This window comes from Bufo bufo, chromosome 1 (assembly GCF_905171765.1).
Source record: "Bufo bufo chromosome 1, aBufBuf1.1, whole genome shotgun sequence".
NCBI lineage: Eukaryota > Metazoa > Chordata > Amphibia > Anura > Bufonidae > Bufo > Bufo bufo.
Window position 1 is genome coordinate 400,997,838 of NC_053389.1, and position 12,634 is coordinate 401,010,471.

At 46.3% G+C, this 12,634-nt stretch overlaps 1 protein-coding gene across 1 annotated transcript in view; it reads left to right on the forward strand.

Moving 5' to 3' along the window:
* Positions 1–12,634, forward strand: part of KCTD16 (potassium channel tetramerization domain containing 16) — a 425,565-nt gene that overhangs the window by 272,832 nt on the left and 140,099 nt on the right. The gene's annotated exons all lie outside the window — the stretch shown is intronic.

Consider the following 12,634-nt stretch of genomic DNA (forward strand, 5'->3'; position numbering starts at 1 on the left):
GGGAAGGTCCAAGCTGTGATGAACTGGCCCGTTCCGAAAAACGAGAAGGAGATACAAAGATTCATTGGCTTCGCCAACTTCTATCGGAAGTTTATCCGGAACTTCTCCAAGGTCATAGCACCAATCACCCAACTCACCAAGAAGGCAGTCCCCTTCTCCTGGACACCCGAGGCCCAGGAGGCCTTCACCAAGTTGAAACTCCTCTTCACTTCTGCCCCAATCCTAATCCACCCGAACCCCGAGCTCCCATTTACAGTCGAAGTGGATGCATCAGACTCTGCGGTGGGGGCAGTTTTGTCACAACGGACAGGGGAGAGGATGCTATTACACCCGTGCGCATATTTCCCCCCGCCAGATGTCCCCCTCCGAGAAGAACTATGACATCGGGAACAAAGAACTACTGGCGATCAAGGATGCCTTCTCCGAGTGGAGACACCTGCTGGAGGGAGCCACCAACCCCATAATCGTACTAACTGACCACAAGAACCTCGAGTTCATCCGCAGCGCTAAGAGACTCTCAGCTAGACAGGCCAGATGGAGCCTATTCTTTTCCCGCTTCAACTATCTCATCACCTATCGCCCTGGATCAAAAAACGGCAAGGCTGACGCCCTCTCCAGAATGTTTTCCGAGCCCTCACAGAGTAACAAGGGCCAAAATAACATCTTACCCGAGAGAAGGGTCGTAGGGGCCACCTACTCTAAAGAACTCCTGGGCACAATCAAAGAAGGATATGAAAATGACCCCTTCCTCTCCCACCCCACAGGCAATGTCAGCCTTACGTTTAAGAACGGTCATTGGTTTCATCAGGACCTACAACTATATGTACCAGAAATCGCACGGCTCGAAGTGCTCAAACTCAACCATGACTCCAAGGTGGCCGGCCATTTTGGCACAAGAAAGACCCAGGAGCTTCTCTCCCGCTCCTTCTGGTGGCCAACATACAAGGAGGACATCATGAGGTACACCTCCTCGTGCACGGTCTGTGCCCGCAATAAGACTCCTCGTTCCTCTCCCGTGGGTCTGTTACAACCCCTCCCGATTCCCTCCCGCCCCTGGGGCTCGATCTCCATGGACTTTGTGGTAGACCTTCCTCCTTCAAAAGGGATGAACACCATCCTGGTCGTGGTCGACCGTCTCACCAAGATGGCCCATTTCATCCCCTACAAAGGCCTACCCACAGCCAAACAGACGGCCGATCTTATTCTCAGAGAGGTCTTCAGGCTGCATGGGATCCCGGACGACGTGGTCTCCGACCGAGGCGTACAATTTGCCTCAAAGTTATGGAAGAACTTCTGCCTGGCACTCGGGGTTAAAGTGAACCTGTCCTCTGCTTTCCACCCTCAGTCAAACGGGCAGACGGAGAGAACTAATCAGACCCTAGAGCAATACCTACGCTGTTTCAGCTCCCACCTGCAGGATGACTGGCTTGATCATCTCCCCACGGCCGAGTTCGCCTACAACAATGCTGAGCACAGCTCAACCAAGCACAGCCCCTTCTTTGCTAACACAGGCTCGCACCCGGTGTTCATTCCCCACCTACCCGTTGCCTCCACCCTCCCAGCAGTGGCCGAACACCTAACAACCCTACAGGAGGCACAAGAGAACATTATAGACAACCTCCAGCTTGCCCAGAGGCGCTTTAAACAGGGAGCAGACAGACGTCGCAAACCCACCCCGGGCTTCCATGTGGGAGACAAGGTGTGGCTGTCCACCAGGAACCTCAGATTGAAGGTCCCCTCCAAAAAATTTGCCCAAAGATACATGGGTCCGTTCCGGATCACCGCACAAATCAACGAGGTCACGTTCCGGCTCGACCTCCAGGACTCCATTAGGGTGCACCCTGTCTTCCATTGCTCTCTCCTTAAGCCATACGTGGAGAACACCTTCACAGGCCGCCACTCGCCCCCTCCACCACCTGTGAGGGTACAGGGTGAAGAAGAATACGTTGTCGCAAAGATTCTCGACTCCAGGATCCACCGGGGAAGACTACAATACCTAATTGGGTGGGAGGGTTACCCTCCCGAGGATAACTCCTGGGAGCGAGAAGAAAATGTCCACGCCCCCAGACTGGTAAAAGAAATCCACCAATGGCACCCCGGTAAGCCTGCCCCTGCGGTGCCCGGAGGTCACCTTGGAATGGGGGGAGTACTGTCGGGATTCGAACCCGTGACCAGCCACATCCCAGGCGGTAGCCCTGCTTACTAGGCTACCGTCCTCTCTGGACATTCCTCCCTGAAGCCTATTAGTTAACCTCAGTCTTGCCTAGCCTTGCTCATTACCCTTGATTCCCCACACCTGGTACTTCCCTATATAGTCCAGCCCCTTGCACTCCAGTTTGCTGATTATTGAGCTCCTGAGCCTTGATCAAGCTTCTCCTCATCTGTTGCTCCTGCTACTGCTGGAAGTCCACTGCTGACCAGGAATTGCCTACCGACTACTCTTCTGCCTTATCCCTACCTACTGAACTGCTACCACCGTTGCCATCCGGATTGTCTGACCACGCTTACTGCCGCCTGCCCTGACCCACCGCCTGCCTACCGACTACTCTTCTGCCTTATCCCTACCTACTGAACTGCTACCACCGTTGCCATCCGGATTGTCTGACCACGCTTACTACCTGCCTGCGGTCCTTGCCACTGGGCTCCACTCCTACCTCCAGCCAGCGGTCCTCTGACTCAGGTGAGCCTGTAGGACTGTTACAGTGTGATTTATTGGGGGTAAAACCCTGGTTTTACTTACAAAATCATATGGCTGTTGGTCACAGGCAAGAAGGTTGGAGTTCGGTGGCATGCAACTGGGATCCGCTCCACAGTTTCCTCTCAGTCCTGGCTACAGCATAATTGCTGCTTGTTTCTTGCAACACTTCCTTAAGGGCCGGCGCGTGTCACTTCCTGGGCTTTATGGGGTAGGTCATGTGACCCCACTGACCAATCCTAGCCCTCCAGCTCATATATAAGTGGTTCAGTCCCCTTCCCAGATGCCTCAGTGTCAAGGTCCTTGTGTCCTGCTAAGGTTCCTAATAACCACTTGTGTCCCTGTGTTCCTGGATTCTGCTACCCATAACCCATCTGATCCCTGCTTGCTTGCCTTGACTTTCCTGTTGTCGACCCCGATTGCCTGACCTGTACCTGTGCAGCCTGCCCTGACGTTTTGCCTGTCTGACTATGCCTCTGCCTCATCCTTTGGTCCTGAGCTGTTGCTCCTGGTAACGACTTCGCCTGGAGCAGCTGCCTCGTGTGCCTATCTTCCTCAAGAGGTAGCGACCTGGTGTTCCCCTCGGGAAAGTCTATCCCCACCATCAGGGGTACTGTGAAGAATCGAGGGATTCACTTAGACAACCCCCTTAGAGGAGGTAGGACACGTGGCACAGTGGGGAGGTTACAGCCTGGGTAACAGGGACAATTCTATTACACCTTGCTGCACTGACTGGGAATCCAAATTGCCATTATACGGCTCTGTAATTCCAGCAAACCGTTCTTATTAGGGTACAAGTGCTGTTTGATACAGCCATTAACAGGGTTTATTACAAGACAATATTTCTATGTATTGTTTGCCCTTCTGTGGTGCAGTTATATGTTCTAAAGCACTTTTTGGCTTGTATTAGTTGGAAAAAAAAGGGCTTATTAGCAATTGTGTGGTGAAGTTTTGTCGTGTATTAGTAGACAAAAAGCAAGTCCCCAATTCAACTTAAAGTGATTTAAACACATTTTAAAAGAAGTAGTCACGGGCATAACAACTGCAAATACAGGTGATGTCTCCACTAATTTGGGTTAGTCACTTTCCTTTTTTTCTTCGGTCCAGATGATCATGACAATTTCTCCAGAACACTGCACAGAAATCTTTGGCCAGGAGTGTGCAGCCTATTCTAGCACATAAGAAATCACCAGTATTCATAAATGTCACATGGTAGATGGGGGCCCCAAATCAAACTTTAGGCATTTAACCCAGACCGGACCCTAAATAGATTTAAACCATAGGTCATAACTCAAAATTAACAGGGTTGTTCAGCTATGTATTTTTTTTTTTAAACTGCTTAGAATGTTATAAACTTGTGATACTTTACTGAGCCCCCACTGCTCGCTTTTCAATCAATGGTCACAGTTGTCACGCACCTAAGTCGAGAGGGATTAGGGAAGGAGAGCGGCAGGGGATTAGAAAGGTACTGTATCACTACTTTTATTATTTTATGATGTTCAAATCAGTTTTCAAAAGTAAATTTTATATAGATGGACGCTCCCTTCTTAAGGCCTCATTCACATGATCGTCTTTTCGGTTTGTGTCTGATCTAAATTTTTTGCAGATCGCAAGCGGACCCATTCATTTTTGTGGGGCCACAGTACACCGATGTCATCAGTGTGCTCGCCGCAGCCATGCCACAAATGATAGATCATGTCCTATTCTTGTCCGTTTTGTGAACAAGAATAGACTTTTTGGCAATGGGGCCCTGGGAAAGTGAAGAATGCACACAACTGCTATACAGATGCGGCTATGTAAATGGGGCCAAATACTGACTCCTAAAATTATCACAGACCCCCACATTAGATCCCAAAATAAATACAGACCTCCAGACAAACCCCGAAATGAATACAGATCTCCAGACTAGACCTCAAAATTTATAAGGTCCTCCAGATAGACTCCCACATTGATATCAACCTCCAGACAGAACAAAATATTAACACGGACCTTCAGATCGGATCCCAAAACAAGTACAGACCCCAAATAAGATGTCAAATTCATTCAGACCCAGAATTAGCCTACAGATCTGATCCAAAATAAAATTTATACAGACCGCAAATCTACATCCTAATTCAGACAAACCCAAAATCAGCCACCATATTAGTCCATAAATTCGTACATATCCATAAGCCATGATCATTCACTTCCACTAGAAGTTTTTTTTTTTTTCTTGTTTTTTTTTTTGAGTGTGAGGCTCACAAAACAATTCTATTCACATTAGGGCTCGTTCACACGACCGTGCCGTTTTTTGCAGTCCGCAAATTGAGGACTTACTGCTGACACCCTCTCCACTCTGTCGGGAGGCTCTACTTGTATAAGCGTTTAATAGAACACGTTCTGTAGACATCTATGTGGAAGCAGCTGACGACGGTGTAAAAGGAGTGCGCTACTTCTTGGTGCTAACATCGACCTGTAAGGCCTCTTTCACACGGCCGTTTTTTTTTCCGTTTTGCGGTCCGTTTTTTGCGGTCCGTATACGGAACCATTGATTTCAATGGTTCCGCAAAAAAAACAGAATGTACTCCGTATGCATTCCGTTTCCGTATTTCCATTTTCCGTTCCGTTTTAACATAGAACATGTCCTATATTTGGCCGCAAATCACGTTCCGTGGCTCCATTAAAGTCTATGGGTCCGCAAAAAAACGGAATGCATACGGAAGTGCATCCGTATGTCTTCCGTATCCGTTCCGTTTTTTGCGGATCCATCTATTGAAAATGTTATGCCCAGCCCAATTTTTTCTATGAAATTACTGTATACTGTATTTGCCATACGGAAAAACGGAACGGAAAAACGGAACGGAAACACAACGGAAACAAAAAACGGAACAACAGATCCGTTTAAAACGGACCGCAAAACACTGAAAAAGACATACTGTCGTGTGAAAGAGGCCTAAGGCTGAGTTCATACTTCAGTTATTTGGTCAGTTTTGGCCCCGTGACTGCCCAAATAAGCGAAGTGTGTGCAGTGATTCTAAGAGCGACACGGGCGCAAAACATAGATGGCGCCCGTGTGCCTTGCGCAATTTGCGGAACAGAACAGGAGGCCTATTATAGAAATGCCTATTCTTGTCTGCAAAACGGACAAGAATAGGACAGGACTCAAAATTTGTGCGGGGCCAAAGAACGGAGCAACGGATGCGGACAGCACACAGAGTGCTGTCCGCATCTTTTGCGGACCCATTGAAATTAATGGTTCCGTATACAGAACGCAGAAAACGGCCCATATACAGAACGCAAAATATGTTTGTGCGAATGAGCCCTTACTAGGACTTACTAATAAAACAGCTGAGTGAAGCTGACTGATACCAAGAAGTCATGTGTCCACTACTACCCCTTTGATCTAGTGATGATTGGTGATATTGTCTGACAGACCCTTCTAGTTTCATTAAAGGGTTTCTGTCACCTGAAAAATGGGTATTAAGTTGGCTGAAATTAGCAATGTGCTAATGTCAGCTGAACATAACTATATTAGTGCCATCTCACTGCCTGAAGCCTTTATTGAGAAAAGCAAACTATTATAATATGCTAATGAGGCTCTAGGAGCGGGGGAAGGGGGGGGGGCGTTGCACCTGCTCCTAGAGGCTCCAATTGCCAACCTCTTTTCACGACCCTTCTTCTCTTGATGGACCGGGCAGCGCTGCTCTCCTCCCGCCAGCCCTGTCCACTGCGGAAATCTTGCGCCTGCGCCGTCCCGTTCAGTATTTGGCGCAAGCGCAGTGAGGGAAGGACACTCGGCGGCTGCTGGCTTCTGCACTGCGCCTGCGCTGAATACATCACAGTGAGGAAGCCGGATGCCGGAGAACGTCCTTGCCTTACTGCGCCTACAACGAATACTGAACGGGGCGGTGCAGGCGCGAGATTTTCACAGTAGACACCGCCGGCGGGAGGAGAGCAGCGCTGCCCTGGCCCTGTCAATCAAGAGAAAAAGGGCGTGAAAAGAGGTGGGCAAATGGAGCCTCTAGGAGCAGGTGCAACCCCCCCCCCCTGCTCCTAGAGGCAAATTAGCATATTATATATGCTATATACACTGCTCAAAAAAATAAAGGGAACACAAAAATAACACATCCTAGATCTGAATTAATTAAATATTCTTCTGAAATACTTTGTTCATTACATAGTTGAATGTGCTGACAACAAAATCACACAAAAATAAAAAAATGGAAATCAAATTTTTCAACCCATGGAGGTCTGGATTTGGAGTCACACTCAAAATTAAAGTGGAAAAACACACTACAGGCTGATCCAACTTTGATGTAATGTCCTTAAAACAAGTCAAAATGAGGCTCAGTAGTGTGTGTGGCCTCCACGTGCCTGTATGACCTCCCTACAACGCCTGTGCATGCTCCTGATGAGGTGGCGGACGGTCTCCTGAGGGATCTCCTCCCAGACCCGGACTAAAGCATCTGCCAACTCCTGGACAGTCTGTGGTGCAACGTGACGTTGGTGGATAGAGCGAGACATGATGTCCCAGATGTGCTCAATTGGATTCAGGTCTGGGGAATGGGCTGGCCAGTCCATAGCATCAATGCCTTTGTCTTGCAGGAACTGCTGACACACTCCAGCCACATGAGGTCTAGCATTGTCTTGCATTAGGAGGAACCCAGGGCCAACCGCACCAGCATATGGTCTCACAAGGGGTCTGAGGATCTGATCTTGTTACCTAATGGCAGTCAGGCTACCTCTGGTGAGCACATGGAGGGCTGTGCGGCACTCCAAAGAAATGCCACCCCACACCATTACTGACCCAATGCCAAACCGGTCATGCTGGAGGATGTTGCAGGCAGCAGAACGTTCTCCACGGCGTCTCAAGACTCTGTCACATGCGCTCAGTGTGAACCTGCTTTCATCTGTGAAGAGCACAGGGCGCCAGTGGCAAATTTGCCAATCTTGGTGTTCTCTGGCAAATGCCAAACGTCCTGCATGGTGTTAGGCTGTAAGCACAACCCCCACCTGTGGACGTCGGGCCCTCATATCACCCTCATGGAGTCTGTTTCTGACCGTTTGAGCAGACACATGCACATTTGTGGCCTGTTGGAGGTCATTTTGCAGGGCTCTGGCAGTGCTCCTCCTGTTCCTCCTTGCACAAAGGCGGAGGTAGCGGTCCTGCTGCTGAGTTGTTGCCCTCCTACGGCCTCCTCCACATCTCCTGATGTACTGGCCTGTCTCATGGTAGTGCCTCCATGCTCTGGACACTACGCTGACAGACACAGCAAACCTTCTTGCCACAGCTCGCATTGATGTGCCATCCTGGATAAGCTGCACTACCTGAGCCACTTGGGTTGTAGACTCCGTCTCATGCTACCACTAGAGTGAAAGCACCACCAGCATTCAAAAGTGACCAAAACATCAGCCAGGAAGAAATTGATTGTCACTCAGTGTTGCTTCCTAAGTGGACAGTCTGATTTCACATTGACTTGGAGTTACATTGTGTTGTTTAAGTGTTCCCTTTATTTTTTTGAGCAGTGTGTATATATATATATATATATACAGTACAGACCAAAAGTTTGGACACACCTTCTCATTCAAAGAGTTTTCTTTATTTTCATGACTATGAAGGCATCAAAACTTTGAATTAACACATGTGGAATTATATACATAACAAATAAGTGTGAAACAACTGAAAATATGCCACCTTTTGCTTTGATTACTGCTTTGCACACTCTTGGCATTCTCTTGATGAGCTTCAAGAGGTAGTCCCCTGAAATGGTCTTCCAACAGTCTTGAAGGAGTTCCCAGAGATGCTTAGCACTTGTTGGCCCTTTTGCCTTCACTCTGCGGTCCAGCTCACCCCAAACCATCTCGATTGGGTTCAGGTCCGGTGACTGTGGAGGCCAGGTCATCTGGCGCAGCACCCTATCACTCTCCTTCATGGTCAAATAGCCCTTACTTTCAAAGTTTTCCCAATTTTTCGGCTGACTGACTGACCTTCATTTCTTAAAATAATAATGGCCACTTGTTTTTCTTTACTTAGCTGCTTTTTTCTTGCCATAATACAAATTCTAACAGTCTATTCAGTAGGACTATCAGCTGTGTATCCACCTGACTTCTCCTCAACGCAACTGATGGTCCCAACCCCATTTATAAGGCAAGAAATCCCATTTATTAAACCTGGCAGGGCACACCTGTGAAGTGAAAACCATTTCAGGGGACTACCTCTTGAAGCTCATGAAGAGAATGCCAAGAGTGTGCAAAGCAGTAATCAAAGCAAAAGGTAGCTACTTTGAAGAACCTAGAATATGACATCTTTTCAGTTGTTTCACACTTGTTTGTTATGTATATAATTCCACATGTGTTAATTCATAGTTTTGATGCCTTCAGTGTGAATTTACAATTTTCATAGTCATGAAAATAAAGAAAACTCTTTGAATGAGAAGGTGTGTCCAAACTTTTGGTCTGTACTGTATATATATGGAAAATTATTGACATTTTACATTTGTACAATATTTTACATTTTGTTTTAATGAAAATAACTTTATTTGGACAGTTTATGGGCAGAATTGTGTTTGGCTCTTTCAAGAGTAGGAAAGATGAAGATGATTCACTCAATAATGGCAATGAAAAGTTTTATTTTCTGAATTGTTGGTGACCTCTTTTCCCATTGTGAATACCGCACATATTTTCTCTGCCCACCCACTGTCTTTCGTTAGATTTTGCTTTGTTGTCCCTCTCAGTGTGACAGCTTTCTACCCTGCACCCCTTTTTATACTGTACAGCTTTAGAGAACTTTTAGACTGACATTTAGAGCATGACAGACAATACATTTCCAGTAACAGTTGGATAGTACAATAATAGAAAAATAGAACAATATGCTTTATTAACTTTCTATTACTGTTGACTTCTCATTCTGAAAAAAAAAAAGATAAAACAATTAAAAATATACCTTACTAATAAGCATGAAACGAAAGACGAAAAATAGGTTAGTCTAATGCAATGTTAAAATTGTTTGTACCTACTGTTCTATCTATCTGTCTTTCTATCTACGTGTGAAATATGCCAATGTATACAGTGAAATGTCACACATAGGAATATTGTTACAGCGGAGGCTGTCCCACTTACCTTTCCCCGTAGCCCGGACCCGTCTCCCATTGCCTTCTTGCAAATGGCTGGCAATCCTGGGGTACTTAAAGGGGTTATCCAACCCATATAAAGTCCCACCCACCGGGCCCCTCATACTGGTCATACTTACCGCGCTCCCCAGCATCCGCGTCGCTCCTGATTCCAATAGCAGGCCGCAATGGGAACAATGCTAGGTGGGCTCTTTCCCGTTGTGGCCTGCTATTGGCTGCCCCTATGTCGCCGGATGTTTTTATCCGTGCAAAGGGGAGATGCAGCGGCGGCCGTGCCGGCACCAGAAGTGATACCAGTGCCGGGTTGCGGGGTATGACCAGTATGAGGGACCTGGGCATAGGGGTGACACTATAGGGGTTTGAACCCTTTTAAGGCACCTTAACCTGTGGGAGAGTACCTGATTAATAGATTGTCTAGCACACAAAGGTGTGCTGTATTAATTTGTCTGCCTGTGTACCGACTTCTGCTTGTTTACTGGATTGTGACTCTCCGCTGCTTGACTTGTGCCTGACCTCCATATTGACTCTTTGCTGCCTGCCCTGCCTCAGACCATTTACCAATTAACATGTACTCCTCCAGCCCTGACCTTGGCTGGTCCTTGACTATGGTTCTGCACCGGTGTCTCTGACCCCATGGGTCAGCTAAGTCACACAGAGACTACTCAAGAAAGTATAGGGCTGGTGGTTCCTCTGTAGAAAAGTCAATATCCCTGTGCAGAGGTTAAAGGATGAATACCAGGGGACTGCTATATGATAGGATAATGTCCTTAGGTTTAGCCCAAAGTCAAATCTGTTGGTTGACACTAGTGATTCATGATGAATTACTTTGTCACAAAGCGCATTCCTTTGTATGTACAGTAGCAATGATGGTGAACAGCAATCGCGCTGCCCCCCATCATTGAACCCCTCAGAGGCCATGTTTATCTATGATCATGGCATCTGATGCTACAATTGTGGGCTTTCAGGGGTTGTTCCAGTAAAAAAAAAACTAAAAATACATACTCCTCTTATCCATTTGCTCACGGGGAGGCCGTCACTGCCATCTTGAAACCTTGTGCGCTGATGTGATGACGTCATAACGCTGACTGGACTTGATGATTTTATCACTGATGATGTCACCATGCCTGACCAGCATGCTAGTGATAGGCTATCACACATCACCCTGCACGATTTCGCACTGTATCCTCAATCAAGATGGCCAAATGGCCATCTTGATTGGATGAGATTTTTTATTTTTTTGCCGCCATTTCAGGAAAAATAGATTTGTTACTACGAAGCCTGGGGAAATTTGGCTTTGCATCGGATCTAATTTTCCTGATATTTGGATTAAAGTCAATTCATTTGGCTTCAATTTGCTCAATACTAGTTGTATTGTAGATGTAGACTAGATGTATTGTAAGAACCATATACATTGTGGTACACATTATTTTTACTGTGGGCCTCGCCATGCACAACAGTATTCCATACAGTGGAAAAACAGGGTATACCAACATATACAGTACTATCTTGACATTTGTCAAAAAGATAATTATAACTAAACAGTGCTTTGTCAAGCCTTCTGTGACGTGGCTGAGGGGCGTAGTAAATACCACACTCACTCCTCCACGTGACCACTCAACAGGTGAGACAATTACATGTCCATGTATCTAATACAAATAAATACAATGTTAAAAACAACATAATTATATAAAGACTGCCAGGTCATTTTTATCATTAACACCTAATGATCCCATGGCATTCGTTTTCATTATCCATTCAGCTTCTTTTTGTAGTAATTTACGCTTTCTATCTCCTCCTATAAAGAGGTATACAGCACACAGTCAGAGAATTTATTAATTGTAAAACTGCATATGTTGTATATGTTATTCTCTGCCCATGTGGCTGATTTTATATAGGTAAAATCTACAGGCCCCTATATGTTCGCTTTAGGGAACATAAGAAATCAATTGAAACTGGTATCGGAGAGACCCGCCTTATTGAACACATACACACTATGCATCAGGGAGATCAAAAGGTTTTAAAGTGTGCTTGTATACAAGTAGTTAAACTACCCTTGTGAGGAGGAGATAGAAAGCGAAAATTACTACAAAAAGAAGTTGAATGGATAATGAAAACGAATGCCATGGGATCATTATGTCTTAATGATAAAAATTACAGGGCTGTCTTTATATAATTATGTTGTGTTTAATACATGAATGCGCTGTATATTAGATACATGGACGTGTAATTGTCTCACCTGTTGAGTGGTCACGTGGAGGAGTGAGTGTGGTATTTACTACGCCCCTCAGCAACGTCACAGGAGGCTTGACAAAGCACTGTTTAGTGCGAAATGGCTGTTGCCCTGAACGGCTGTGCAGTGACCCGCATCTAGCATGTTTTTACCCAAATAAAGCTACTATCAACACAACTAATAGCGAGTGCCGCTTTTCCTTCATCTCTTCAAAATTGCGATTGCTATCAATGCTTCTTAAGCAGAGCACCACCACAGTGTTACGTGAGCAGCCGTGGCAAGTGTGAATCCAGGCATATATTATCAGGAACCGCATGGTGCATAGAGATGTCCCAAACTATTCGCCGGCAAATAGTTCCCGGCGAACATATGCGATGTTCGGTCCGCCCCCTATTTGTCATCATTGTGTAAACTTTGACCCTGTACCTCACAGTCAGCAGACACATTCCAGCCAATCAGCAGCATACCATCCCTCCCAGACCCTCCCACCTCCTGGACGGCATCCATTTTAGATTAATTCGGAAGCTGCAGTGTCACAAATTTGACTAAGTTGTAATCGCAATGCGATTAATACAGGTTATATTAATCGCATTGCGAATT